Source organism: Littorina saxatilis, linkage group LG16 (genome assembly GCF_037325665.1).
Source record: "Littorina saxatilis isolate snail1 linkage group LG16, US_GU_Lsax_2.0, whole genome shotgun sequence".
Taxonomy (NCBI): Eukaryota; Metazoa; Mollusca; class Gastropoda; order Littorinimorpha; family Littorinidae; genus Littorina; species Littorina saxatilis.
Genome location: NC_090260.1, coordinates 37,840,571 through 37,852,991, shown reverse-complemented (window position 1 = coordinate 37,852,991; position 12,421 = coordinate 37,840,571). Strand labels below are relative to the sequence as shown.

Here is a 12,421-nt window from a genome sequence, read left to right as displayed (position 1 = left end):
GTCCGTCCGTCTGTCTGTCTGTCTGTCTGACTGTCTGCATGTTTGTTAGTCTGTCCGTCTCTTCCTGTGTGTCTGTCTGCCTGTTTGTCAATCTGTTCGTCTGTCTGTCTGTCTGTCTGTCTGACAATCTGCCAGTCTGTCTAGCTTTTTATTTGTCTGTCTGTACCGACTGTCTGTCTGTCTGCCTACCTGTTTGTCAGTGTGTCTGTCTGTTCGTCAGTCTGTTTGTCAATGTGTCTGTCTGTCTGCCATTGTTATGTCTGTCCGTCTGTTTTTCAATCCTCTCAAATATTTTGAACAGTTAACTTCTACACTCAATGAACAACACAGTAAATAAAATTCGCAGAACTAACTGGTGAAGCAAGCCTATCCTTTATTCTAACTGTATGGTGTGAACTTCTCCCTCGAGGTATCTTATCTTGGCCAAGCATTGTCTAGAAATTCCATTTAACTGACTTGCGCTGCCCTCTCCAGTGTCTGTGGAGTACCGTTATACTTTCCTTTCCTCGGCGAATAGCGTGTCAGTGACCTATTTCTGAGCGCCGCTACTACCACCCCCCAATCAGAGTGACTACATCCAGTTCCGTTGTTCTTACTCACGGCATGTTAAACTTTGTCTGCATGTATGTTTCCTTGTTGTGAGAACTAGGGTTCAATCTCTATTATTGTTTAAATGTTGCATCACTCACACACACAATCAAACACACGACTCAGCCCTGATTTGTCCTCTCCATTGAAACTCTCTGTGGTGCAGACTCTTGAAAACTATTCATATCGTGTTTTGTATCGATGTGTAGGTCAGAATGTCTTCTCTCAGCTGGTGTCCGTTTTGCAATTGCCACACGCACGAGACGATAAGCAAAGGCAAAAAAAAAAAACTACACGTTTTTTCTAGGAGTGATATGCCTGTGTCACAGAACGGCGTATCTCGCTCTCCCAGCTGTGATATTTTTAGAACTCCGGGCTGCGCTGGCGCTCAGGTTAATAGCAACCTCAGCCCACGCTGGCAGCAGGAAAAGCTTCGGGGAAACTAAGCGCTTGGGCTGAAACAGGCGTGGATGAAGCTGTGTATCGTATGCGAACATTTCGTGACTGACTGCATGGTGGTTGATGATGGTAGATAGCTGTGTTGTGTACAAAACAAACAGTACCGGACCTAAGAATGAGCCCTGGGGTACTCCATAGAGCAGAAGTGTTGTGCTAGAACGATGGTGTGCCACAAGAACAAACCGACTTCTGTCTGACAGATAGGAACGGAACCAGGACAGAGCTGTGCTATTGGCGCCGAACTATTGTTCCAGACAAGAGAGTAGAAGGTTGTGGTCAATCGTATCAAACGCAGCAGAGAGATCTAACAGAAGAAGAGCGGAGACTTAGTTGTGATCAAGAGCAGTGAGTAGGTCATTTACAATGCGCAACAAAGCAGTTTCAGTTGAGTGGTTCGCACGATAGGCGGACTGGTGTACGTTCAAAAGGCTGTTTGCTTCAAGGTGTGCATTGAGCTGATGTAGGACAACTTGTTCCATGATTGTGGACCAGAATGGCAAGTTTAAAACGGGTCTATAATTTTTGAGGTCATTATGATGGAGGGGACGGCTTCTTCAAAAGGGTTTTACAACAGCTGTTTTCCAAGCTGGTGGAACTGAACCCAAGGAAAGTGACTCATTTATCAGATTGGTAATGATGGGGAGAAGGACATCTAGGTTGTCATACATCAGTTTGGTAGGCATGGAGTCCACATGTTTTGGGTTGGGTGGCTGAAACCAGCTTGCGGACAGACTCCACTGACACTGGACTGAAACTCGAAAACTACGGACCAGAATATTGTGCCTCATGCTGGGCTAACTGACTTTGATCCACAGAATTGTTGAAGCTGTTGCGAATTTGTACAACCTTCTCACGAAAGAAATCCGAAAAAGCATCAGCAAGTTGGTCTGCTATGAGAACAGTTGGAACTTTTACATTTTGCGACTTGTTTCTGAATCCGCTCAAGTTTTGTTTTGTCATCGACTAGGTGTGGATCCCACACTGTTGCTCCATAGTCGAGGGTGGACCTTATGAGGGAGATGTATGCCATTCGTCGCAGTTCTGGGGGGCAACTTCCCAAGTTTCTTCGCAGAAATCCCAGCTTGGATCCCGCCTTCTTGCACATGGTTGCGATGTGCTTGGACCATTTGAGGTCTGCTGAGATCTCGATCCCTAGATATGGGCTTTGGTCGACGTGCCGTAGGATTTCCTTGTTAAGTTCGTAGATGTACGTTGTGTTTTTCTTAGTGGGGAGGACAAAACACTTTTTGGCGTTGAATCGCATGCCCCATTGATTGGCCCATACTTCTATACTGTTCAAAAAAAGAAACGCATAGTTGCTACTTGCCAAATTTGTTTTATTTTTCGAAAAAATTAACAGAAAATCCAATATTTAGATTATTTGTTTGAAATTTGGTATGGACACAGTTGAATGCACACACAGTTCATTTGCATCTTCAAATCAATCAGTCAATCAATACGATTGGGTGCCGAGGCTGTCAAGTCAGTAGGGGGTGTGACTGCCTTGAGCAGCAACAACTGCCCGGCACCTTCTGGGCATGGACTGGATCAGATGCCGGATATCTTGCTGTGGGATGGTGTCCCACTCCTCCTGAAGTGCCTGCAATAGATCGCGGTGATTTGCCGGCGCTTCTTCTCGCCTGCGCACACGTCTGTCCAATTCATCCCAGAGGTGTTCTATCGGGTTCATGTCTGGCGACATGGATGGCCAGGGAAGCACCTGGACATGGTGGTCGGTGAGGAACTGGGTGGTGAGTCGTGCTGTGTGCGGGCGAGCGTTGTCCTGCTGGAATATGGCATCCTGGTCAGCCAGAAGAGGAAGGGCGTGTGGGCGCAGAATTTCCTCCACGTATCGCTGGGCAGTTATGCGCCCTTGGACGTGCACCAGGGTGCTCCTTCCAGCGGTATTGATCGCCCCCCCACACCATGACGCCTCCACCACCATGAACGGGTGCCTCATCCACACAGTTGGGCGCGTAACGTTCGTTTACTCTCCGGTAGACCCTCCTCCGACCATCATGTCGCTGGAGCAGGAAGTAGGACTCGTCGCTGAACCACACGTGTCTCCAGTGATTCCGGACGGTCCAGCGAAGGTGCTGGTTGCCCCACTGCACTCGGTTCTGGCGATGGCGGCGGGTGAGGACAGCTCCTCTGTGAGGTCTGCGAGCTCTCAAACCAGCTTCATGCAGGCGGTTCCGCACGGTCTGGTCCAATAATCGGTGTGGCCCGGGAGAGCCTGGACAGAAGATGAGGCCGACAGGAAACGATTCCGGAGGTGGCGGAGCCGTATGAAGCGGTCGTGAGCAGCAGTTGTCGCCCTTGGTCTTCCCGCTCGTGGCAAGTCAGCAACGAAGCCAGTGGCTTGAAACCTGACCCACAGTCTACTGATGGTGCTCTGGGACACGTGGAAGTGCCTGGCGATTGCACTTTGACTTTGGCCTGCTTGTAAACGACCCAATGCAATTTGGCGGTCTTCTCTGCTCAATCGGGCCATCTTTTGTCGCTGAATTGTCGTCTGATTTCTTTGTGGCGAACAATCCGCTTTTATGGGTTTTGGAAGACATGGTGAGAGCTCAATATTCCCCGAGTTTCACGAGATTACACTGAAGCATGACGAGTGGTCATGCCAAATGAGCAATTTTGACATTGTAGCCACTGATAACGCATGCGTCACGTGCAGAGCTCACTTGTGGCAATGGACGAAAGGTCGACGACCAGATAAACATTTTCTGCAGTTTGGTGGATATCCTTGTAGCCATATAACTAAATTAATCAAATATTACAAGCTATGCGTTTCTTTTTTTGAACAGTATAGTTTTCCAAGGTCCTCTTGGAGAGTGATGTGGTCCTGGAAGGAGTGGATTTCTCGGTATAACAGGCAGTCGTCAGCGAATAATCGTACTGTTGAATTCACTTGCTCAGGAAGGTCATTCACATGGCACAGGAAAAGCAATGGGCCTAGGACTGTGCCCTGTGGTACTCCTGAGTCGACGGTTGTTCCCTCTGAGTGTTCTCCCTCCAGGATGACTTTCATGGTTCTATTGCACAGGAATCTTGTGATCCAATCGTGTATGGGTCCCTTGATGCCGTAGTGTTCCAATTTGTGGAGGAGCTTGGAGTGGGGGACCGTGTCAAACGCCTTGCTGAAGTCGAGGATAATAATGTCGCTCTGCACTCCAGCATTGTTTGTTTTCTGCAAGTCGTTCATGGTCGTCAATAGCTGCGTTTCACAGGAGAAGCCTGATCTAAACCCATGGTTTCTGCAAGTCGTTCATGGTCGTCAATAGCTGCGTTTCACAGGAGAAGCCTGATCTAAACCCATGGTTTCTGCAAGTCGTTCATGGTCGTCAATAGCTGCGTTTCACAGGAGAAGCCTGATCTAAACCCATGGTTTCTGTCCGTAAGGATTTTGTATTTCTCCAGGTGAAGATGGATGTGATGGCTGATAATGTGTTCAAGCAGCTTGCATGCAACGGATGTCAGGGACACCGGTTGGTAGTTTTCAGCTCTGTTTTTATCTCCCTTTTTGAAAAAGCAGGCTACGTTGGCAGTTAGCCAGTCTGCGGGCAGGTGTCCTGTTTCCATAGAGTGTCTATATATGCAGGTTAGAGGTGCCGCGAGGATGTCGGCACAGTTTTTCAGGACCTTACTGGAAATTTCATCTGGGCCGCAAGCTTTTGAAGGGTTCAGGTTTCTTAATAATTTGGCAACCCCTTCTTCCGTGATGACAAGGTCGGAGATGTGAGGCTGTTGGGGACTATGCATTCGTGGGGGAGGCGATCCGTCTTCTCTTGTGAATACCGAGCGGAACTGTTGTAGGAGGATTTTCGCTTTTGACAGACTGTCGGTGACGAGTCTCGTTCCTTCTTTTAGAGGTGCTACGCCAATATTGTCTTGTTTTCTGGCGCGGACATACCTCCAGAAGGGCTTGCTGTTGTTGTTGTCTCTCATTCCTGTCTCAATGATGTTGTTCACATATTTTTGTTCCGCTTTCCTAATTGCACGTCTGCATTCTTTTTGGCAATATCTGTAGTTTGACCAATTTTTACTTTTCTTTGCCTTCTTGTGGAGTCTTTTTTTCCTTTTGAGGAGTTTCCAGATGCAGGGGTGTCGTTTGGGTCGGCCCTTCGGCCAATTGCCGATTCTTTTTTACTTTGGCCGAAACTTTCATGTCCCTTTCGGCCAAATGTCCGAAGAGTATTCGCCTGAATCGGCCAACGTTTGTCCAGTTGTTTTTATTGGTCAGGCTTTGATTACTAAAACTGCTGCCGATGTACTAAGTCAACTGACTGACGTTTATTTTCTTCGCGAATACCAAAAACGAAACATCAATGTTTTGAACGGAAGCCATTGACAAAAATATAGATGCCAGAGTGGTTTTCCGTGGACAGGGGAAACCACACTCTTAGCGTTTGCGTCCGCCAGTTCGCGATAGTTTATCAGTCAGTCAGTGCTTTCAATTTGGATTTGAACATCATGTCGCAACCAAAAAAGAAAAAACTAAATTGGCCATGGTTTGCTACCCTTCGCCAAGGTAAGTGATACCGGACAAAATGACAGCAACACCGCGAATGTGGCATGGACAGTGTCAGTGTGAGTGGTAGTAAGCTTAGTGTTGTCAAGTCGATCGAAGCAGACGACATAGCAGACGAAAGTCACCGCGAATCGAAATCTGCTGAGCCAGATAATGAAAAGCGTCCTCCAAATCGTGGTTTTCAAGCAAAATGGCTCACCCTACACAGTCTTTTATTGGTGTTTTACCAGTTGTGTTTCCCAAGGCTTGTCAAGATTTGCAGAAGATTGGAAGAGTTTTACTTTCAATTCAAGAACTTAGTTAAAGGTTTGAAAAAGTTTCAGAGAACTGGTGTCTGTTTTAGTTGATTTTTAGTTGATCAAAGCTGATTGTTTCAGATGCAGTATGCAACATATAATCCAGGGGCGGATTAGGGGGGGGGGGGTGTTACAGGGGTTTATAAATTAGCTAAAATTCTTCAGCTTCAGGGGGGCTTTGCCCCCCAGACCCCCCAAACGGGACTCTGGACCCCAGTTTGTAAGACAATGATTGTATGTATTGGTGTTCCCCTCTTGAGTCTTGTGCTTCAATGTTGCGGTGACTTTGGTAGAGCCAAAACAATAGCCGAACATTTTCCAAGATGTCCTAAAGCTTTCTGACAGTTTCGGCCAAATGTCCCAACATGAAAATGTCTTGCAACACCCCTGCAGATGTTCTTGTCTATCCAAGGTAGGTCATTTTTCATGCGGTGCTGGACTGACGGTACACACATCTCAACTGCTGTTTTGATCGTAGACTTAAAGACTTCCTACATTTCATTTGCGTGCGCGCCTTGTTCTTTCATGGCGGTTATTTTATCCTTCAGTGGTTTTAAGGCTGTATTTATGTCTTCCCAATTTGCCTTCAAGAACAGCTGACATTTTCTTGGTTTTTCTCTAGTCCTCTGCGGTCGTGTGTCTAGGTCAGCAACGGCTGCTTCATGGTCTGAGACTCCAGGAATCGAAGTACAGAATTTTAGCAGCGACGGATTTGACAAAAATATGAGATCTAGGATGTTATCTTGCCTCGTTGGTTTGTCATGGACTTGAGTGATGTGGGCTTCTGTTGCTATATCTATGAGCTTCTGTTGAGTTTCTTTATCTGGTGCACCCGGCTTCACCGTACCATGTTCCCAATTTATGTCAGGACAGTTGAAATCACCTGACAGTATTATCTGCTTCTGCCGCTCTTTTCCATTTATCTTTTCAAGTTGTGCGAGGTCGTTGTCTGATCTCTTCGGCATGTAAAAGCAACCCAGAAGGAGGTCTTTGTTTCTTTCTAATTGGAGCTTGACCCATATGCTCTCACAGTCTGCGTTTAGCTCTGGTAGTTCGGTTGATACTAGGGATCGGTGAACAAGTATGAATACTCCTCCTCCCACTGAACTACGATTTTTTGTGAAAGGTTTGTAATTGTCGGGGAATACTTCGCCCGAGTAGTGTCCTCCTTTTTTCTCGGGGTCCTTGAGCCAGGACTCGGTTCCAAATACCACGTCTGGTTTTATGTAATTTAGCATCACTTCGAGTTCTGCCTTTTTCTTCACTATGCTCTGGCAATTTAAATTCAATATACGAAGGTTTTGTTTCCTGGGTAGGTCAAAGATACTACTACTGTTGTTGCGATTCATGTGCGTTTGGCTTGTTCTCGTTTGGTTTCCAGCATGTGAGTTCTGCGTTGGGCTGCATTGGTCTGTGTTTGGGGGTCTTTCATGTGTCGGTGATAAATACCGGCGGCTTTTGTCCATTGGGCTGCTTGTTGTGATGGGACTAAAGCTTTGGTCAGAACGGAGGGAGTCAACGCTGTCATCCATGTTCATCAGAGGGAAGTAGTAATTTGACGTGTGACTTGCATCTAAGCTGTAACTTCTGAAAGTGAATGTGTCACAGTTCATGCTATCACATCTACAACACGCCCATGCGACACTATCCCCTTTGAGCATTTCAAAATCGGCCGAACATAATGACAGGCACTCCTTGTGATACCAGACACTGCAGTTGTCGCAGGCCACCGCGGAGGTCTCTACGTGTTGTTGACAACTTCCGCATGTGTATGTGTCCTTGATTTTGGGCGGTCCTGGGTTTAGGTTTATGTCATTTGACAGTAGAAGTGTCAGAACAATAAGGGCACTCACCTGTCTTCTGTGCACACACTCTTTCAAGGCTTTCCTGAAGTTACCTCTGATTTTGGAGACGAGGGATCCTGGTGTGCTCCATGTGTTATTCTCCGTGGTTGGCGTGTTAACAACATAGCAAAATGTGAAGAGGACCAGCAGTGTAAAAATGAAAAATTTCGGGGCCATACTCTTGTCTCTGTTGTGGTCAGGTTGCATGATCCGTAGCAGACGACGCACTTGCTCGAAGTCGAATCTGTGTCAAGTCACTAATGGTTCCAAGTTTTAATGCACCGCTTCGGTTTGCGAGGATAATGTTTCCTTATCAGCTATGACGATATGAATTTTTGAATAAAAAGATAGCAGATACGATGTCCCGATCGCGAACACAAGCTTTTGTTTACATTTTGAAATTTGCACTTCAGTGAGCGATCGTACGATGTGGGAATTTTCAGCAAAACCTAACAGTAGCAACACTTTTTGAGCTAATAATTTCAAACCCCGGCCTAAAGTAAAGAGGACTACTATTCTATAATTTGAAAATCGGCTCGAGTCTAGTACAAAACAGTGAAAACTTTCCAATAATTTCTCTCGATAACGAAAATGGCAGCTGATGCTCTTCCTCTCCAATGTCTCAGGAATTGATTTGCGAGCTTGTCTCATAAACGCGAGTAGTTTGGGGTAGAATACAAATCAAGGGTCTGCCAAACCCTGCAAATGCAGTATTGCAGCCCAGCGACGGTCTTTACACCCCCGGTATAGGGGTGTGTATAGGTTTCGGTCGATGTGTTTGTTTGTTTGTGTTCGCATATAGATCTCAAGAATGAACGGACCGATCGTCACCAAACTTGGTGAACAGGTTCTATACATTCCTGAGACGGTCCTTACAAAAATTGGGACCAGTCAAACACACGGTTAGGGAGTTATTGGTGGATTAGAATTATACAAGGACTTATAGAGGGACATCTTAATGGTCAAAGGGAAATAACCATTCTCACTCAGTCACTGCCACCAACTGAGAAGGTTATTTTCCTTTGACGGGGGTGTTTTTCCTACCTCGGAGGAATTTCTTGTTTCAATATGACTTAAGTGCTACTGCTCAGTCCGCAAGCCCGACCGTTCGATTGGAGGCCGTAGCGCTGAAAGTAGGTTACGTCTCCAGCTAAAGCTACTACTCGTGACTTAGGTTTTCTAATATCGATAAAGAATAGCGCTCTGAAAAAAAGTCGCGTGAAGCGATATACATTTTTTTTATTCAATCTGTTGGCATCAAACTAAAAGATCAACACCAAAAACCAGACATCGCCCAGGCTACATCAATAGTCTCCACCAGGGACTGCTTGGGCGTCGGTCATCGATCTTTTGCCTAGGTAAATTCGGAAAAGACCGATAGATAATTGTCTCAGTCAGTCAATGGACCGAATTTCTAAAAAAAATAAATAAAAAAATTAAAATTAGAAAATCGGAATATGGTTACAGAAATCGGAAATAGCTGGAACGAAATCAAAACTCGTAAGAATTCCGCGAAAATTGGAATGGTTGGTAGCTTTTCAGGTTACATTCTTTAATTAGTTTCAATCAAATGCTTCACATTTAGCACAACTATGAATGAAGAAACAAGAACAAGAAAGTTCAAAATCAAATGCAATTTTTTACCCCCTCACAATTTACTGTACATTATCTTCATGAAATTAAACAACATCTTCAAGACATTGTGCCTTCAGTCTTCTGAAATTCTGCCAGAAGAAGGTTGCATACACCGAAATATTGCAACTAACTATTGGTTTTTGATCTTTATGATTCTTGATTCTTCATTGTTTTTGTCCTCCCTTTAAACAATTCTCACAACAGCTCTGTTGCTGTAATAAGTTTCTCACAACAGCTCTGTAACTGTAATCAGTTTCTCACAACAGCTCTGTAACTGTAATAAGTTTCTCACAACAGCTCTGTAACTGTAATCAGTTTCTCACAACAGCTCTGTAACTGTGATAAGTTTCTCACAACAGCTCTGTAACTGTAATCAGTTTCTCACAACAGCTCTGTAACTGTAATCAGTTTCTCACAACAGCTCTGTAACTGTAATCAGTTTCTCACAACAGCTCTGTAACTGTAATCAGTTTCTCACAACAGCTCTGTAACTGTAATCAGTTTCTCACAACAGCTCTGTAACTGTTATAAGTTTCTCACAACAGCTCTGTAACTGTAATCAGTTTCTCACAACAGCTCTGTAACTGTAATCAGTTTCTCACAACAGCTCTGTAACTGTAATCAGTTTCTCACAACAGCTCTGTAACTGTAATCAGTTTCTCACAACAGCTCTGCAACTGTAATCAGTTTCTCACAACAGCTCTGTAACTGTAATCAGTTTCTCACAACAGCTCTGTAACTGTAATCAGTTTCTCACAACAGCTCTGTAACTGTAATCAGTTTCTCACAACAGCTCTGTAACTGTAATAAGTTTCTCACAACAGCTCTGTAACTGTAATCAGTTTCTCACAACAGCTCTGTAACTGTAATCAGTTTCTCACAACAGCTCTGTAACTGTAATCAGTTTCTCACAACAGCTCTGTAACTGTAATAAGTTTCTCACAACAGCTCTGTAACTGTAATCAGTTTCTCACAACAGCTCTGTTGCTGTAATCAGTTTCTCACAACAGCTCTGTAACTGTAATCAGTTTCTCACAACAGCTCTGTTGCTGTAATCAGTTTCTCACAACAGCTCTGTAACTGTAATCAGTTTCTCACAACAGCTCTGTAACTGTAATCAGTTTCTCACAACAGCTCTGTAACTGTAATCAGTTTCTCACAACAGCTCTGTAACTGTAATCAGTTTCTCACAACAGCTCTGTAACTGTAATCAGTTTCTCACAACAGCTCTGCAACTGTAATCAGTTTCTCACAACAGCTCTGTAACTGTAATCAGTTTCTCACAACAGCTCTGTAACTGTAATCAGTTTCTCACAACAGCTCTGTAACTGTAATCAGTTTCTCACAACAGCTCTGTAACTGTAATCAGTTTCTCACAACAGCTCTGTAACTGTAATCAGTTTCTCACAACAGCTCTGTAACTGTAATCAGTTTCTCACAACAGCTCTGTAACTGTAATCAGTTTCTCACAACAGCTCTGTAACTGTTATAAGTTTCTCACAACAGCTCTGTAACTGTAATCAGTTTCTCACAACAGCTCTGTAACTGTAATCAGTTTCTCACAACAGCTCTGTAACTGTAATCAGTTTCTCACAACAGCTCTGTAACTGTAATACGTTTCTCCTCACTGCTGTAATGCATAATGCGCAGTCGGGGGGCCGGCAAAAAAGCTTCTTTGTTGTTGTTGACTGATTGATTTGCAAAACCCAAGCCAATCCCTGCTCGACTAACCATACCCGAAGACCAAGAGGTTTAACGCTCGTCCCCGCAAAGCATACGAACGTAGTACTTACTTAACCTATTTTCTTTTATTCTGAGCACAATTTTAAAGTAAACATGACATATCATATCCATGTCTGTTTGTTTTTAATTCAGGAGAAATACAATCCAATCATTTTTATATAATTATGTTAGTGAACATTTGATTTTAATGACAACCTTAATCAGCAAATTAATAACCTACGTTTTAAAGGCTGCCATATTCGTAGCGTTCATTAATTAATTCATATTGTTTACATGTGCCAATAATGTTATAAAACTGTACCTAAGGGGATATAATAACGATTGGCTGTAGCTTTCGAACACAGAAAAAATTATTTCAGTATTGCAAAGTGGTGTTGATAGTGTCGAATGTAAACAGAACAGTCTCAAAGTGAAAGTGGATGTTTTCCGGAAATTGCGCAGGCGGAAATATACGATCTCTCACAGCACATATTCGCAAGAATAAGGCCACAGGCTTCAGCTGACAAGCTACAAGTACATCTAATTTTCTAATAGGCCTATGTACTCACGTGTCCAGCAAAACTTTGGCGAGTTCAGTATCCCCTTTGTACTTGGTTCTCAATTTGAAGCGATGGGCCTCTGACGAAAACAATCTTTCTTTCAGCGCGACCCAGCGCTGGTGCTGCGTGGTGATGAAGCAAGGAGTCCACTTTCTCTTCTCAGCAGATTTAGTGGCCTTGACAGCTTTAGACGGGTTTACTTCTATCTTTTTTGCCGTTGTACGCAACCGCGCTTTGACTGTCTCCGACGCCATCTTTGGTTTACAAAACGTCACGAAGTGACGTCAACGGTCTAAAAATAGCCCAAGTCCTGGAGAACTGTTGCTAAACAATGCAATAAAGAATTAATTATTTCTCGTAATTGGTAAGGACTTCAAACCTAAAACTTTGCAGGAAGCTTAATTTATACATCCCCGCAACGATGGGAAAAGCCCTGGAAGTAATTAAACTAATTAAATAGGACTACAGCATAGCCTTTAAGGTTCCAAGCTGAAATGCAATCCCAGAATCACACACACACACACACGCACGCACACACACACACACACACACACACACACACACACACACACAAACACGCACGCACGCACGCACGCACGCACGCACACACGCACGCACGCACGCACACACACACGCACACACACACACACACACGCACGCACGCACACACACACACACACACACACACACACATAAATCACCACCACCCTCGTCTCGATTCCCCGTCTATGTTAAAACCTTTAGTCAAAACTTGACTAAATGTAAAAAGTGTTCAGCAGACGA

General features: G+C 44.4%; 1 protein-coding gene across 1 annotated transcript in view; it reads left to right on the top strand.

Moving 5' to 3' along the window:
• Positions 1-12,421, top strand: part of LOC138951367 (uncharacterized) — a 103,513-nt gene that overhangs the window by 11,178 nt on the left and 79,914 nt on the right. The gene's annotated exons all lie outside the window — the stretch shown is intronic.